Consider the following 2824-nt stretch of genomic DNA (forward strand, 5'->3'; position numbering starts at 1 on the left):
ATTCATTTTGGTCACGTGACAAGGTTAGCGCTTGATTTTTAGCGTGTTCTTTATGAAGAAGTTGTGCTCAACGCAAAAAGTCATGTGTACCAATCGAACAAAAAATATGCTCAACGCTACAGAAGTGCTTTACGAAAATGCCCAATCGAATACGACAATTGCTTCTGTTTTATACAAGGAATTTTAAACGAATATCTTATTCTAACCTCGCCATGACACTGTCAATGTTGGCCTTAAACCCCTTCCATTCCTGTTGACAGTATATTGAACTGGTCGACTACAATAAAATTTGTGGCACATGTGTTAGTTGTCAACAAATCTTCAATGTCAAACTTTCTCCCAGTTACTATCTTGGATTGAATGTACTTCACTGCATGAATTGATCACTTATTTGTAAGCTTGTTAAACTTTTCAATGCACGTTTTAGTAATATCTTCTATGTTTTCAATCACTGTAACAGATTCGGAATTGACAAATGATGTTCAACAATATTTGAGTGATCTTTTGCAAAGCCAGTTCATTGAACGCCGCCTTTCCTTGATGATCTTGTTTATCATATTTTAAAATATGGTGAACAAGATCAACAAGGAAAGGCAGCGTTCAATGGACGCAACCAACACGACCGAGCAACAAGAACGAATCAGTGGCAAGGAACCCAGGAGGACCTAAATCGGTTTTCTCTGTTTTGGTATTCATTGGTTTGGGTTCAATTGTATCTAATGGAAGTACAAAAAGTATGCTTCCAAAATTTTATAATTAACTGTGGATCTGATTGTTTTACATTTAGCAATATGTTGCCCAAGTTCTGTCACGCTGAATAAGATGTCACATGATTGGCATGGATAGTTTATGGTGTTTGAGGTGTTATCTTCCTCCTCAACATCAAGAGATAAAAGTGCTGTATATTTCGAACATAAAACTCGACTTAGTCCTCCTATTAAAGATTTTAAATGGGAAACATCCCACTTAACATCTATGCTTTTAAGTTGTCTCCTATTGGCAGTGCTGAACATAAGTTCATAACCACCATTTGAATATAATTTTGGAAATTCATTTAAAAATGTAACGATACAGAAAATGTATTGGGTACATTTTCGTCCATGTTTCTTACACCATATTCTCGAGACACAACTTATATAACCGATGTCCGATTCCTTTGCAATTGTTTGGAGGGTCTTCCTTGCAAAATATGAGGAACAGTATCCTAAAATAGATAAATACAGAATCCCTAAAGAAAGCCCAACACGGCAAAATTGAAAATGTTGCAGGCTCGGTTTGATTGAGCCTGTTCATGGACGGTACTGGAAAGTGCAAGTTACCGTCCACGCCCCCTAGCACCGGCTTAAGCAGAATTCAACATTTAAACATGAAATAGTAAAATTTTGAATTTAGAAACATCCGCAGATGTGTACCTAAATCAAGCAGTACGAAAACAAAACGAAGGGACGAAAAATAACTTGTAAATACGTTAAAAAGAACAAAGAAATAGCATGATGTAAATTATCATCGGTAATGGACAAAATAGTTACTGTAAACTCATTCGATAACGTTATTCTGATAATTTTACAATTAAGATGGCACAAGCGATCAATAGCAAGGGCCAAAAACTCGCGCAAGGGATTTGGGGCCTGTACGAGGCACTATTCCTTTGATTCTTCTTCTTAGATATAGATTCACTTGTACATTTAAACACATGCATACTGTTTAAATTACATATTACATTTTATTCTTAAGTCAAGGTTACTATCATCGCCTCCGTGGTCGAGGAGTTTGAGTCGATGACTTCTAATCCAGTTACCTCTCTGGCGTGGGGTCGATCCCCGGAAGATGCTTTGGTAGTTCAGCGCGGAGGAAGGTAGTCTAGTACCGGTGTAACTCTCAAGGAAACTACCCGCCTTTATGACTGAAATACTGTTGGGAAAGGCGTAAAATGAAACAAACAAACAAGGTTACAATCAATATACGGGTATATTTTACATTTATTAAATATATGATCATAATACATGTCATCAATAGAATACATGATCCGTACCCCTAATGACCGTGTTTATCCAGTAACGCCGGAATGTGAAAAAAACGCTCGTTTCGTGCAATAAGTAACGCAGAACTGTGCAATAAATGGCGCCTACCTGACAGGATTTCCAACGCGGTAAGTAAACTACCGCAGCATCTGCGATGCAGTGGCATATAGCGATTCACCTGTGTGTTTGTTTGTGTGTGTGTTATATAGATTATATAGTGAACTTAAAAAATCTTCTTGTGAAAAACCACTTGTCCAATTTCAACCAAACTTGGCAGGATTGATCCTTGATTCCAAAGTTGTTCAAAGAATTTCATTCCATGCAGAAATCTGGTTGACATGGCAACCAAAAGGAATTACCAAAATAAATTTAGCAAAATCTTCTTGTAAAGACCCAAAAGGCCTAGAGCTTAGATATTTTGCATAAGGCATTGTCTGGTAGACCTCTACCAAGATTGTTCAAATTATAGCCCTGGGGTCAAAATCGGCCCCGCCCGGGGTCATTGATTTTCACTATATGTACATGTAGTATAAACTTAAAATACCTTCTTGTAAAGACCCAAAAGGCCTAGAGCTAAGATATTTTGCATAAGGCATTGTCTGGTAGACCTCTACCAAGATTGTTCAAATTATAGCCCTGGGGTCAAAATTGGCCCGGCCCCGGGGGTCATTGATTTTCGCTATATGTACATATAGTAAAAACATTAAATACCTTCTTTTAAAGACCCAAAAGGCCTAGAGGTTAGATATTTTGCATAAGGCATTGTCTGGTAGACCTCTACCAAGATTGTTCAAATTATAGCC

This window comes from Ruditapes philippinarum, unplaced genomic scaffold, assembly GCF_026571515.1.
Source record: "Ruditapes philippinarum isolate M1 unplaced genomic scaffold, ASM2657151v2 ctg68_1_1_1_1, whole genome shotgun sequence".
NCBI classification, from domain to species: domain Eukaryota; kingdom Metazoa; phylum Mollusca; class Bivalvia; order Venerida; family Veneridae; genus Ruditapes; species Ruditapes philippinarum.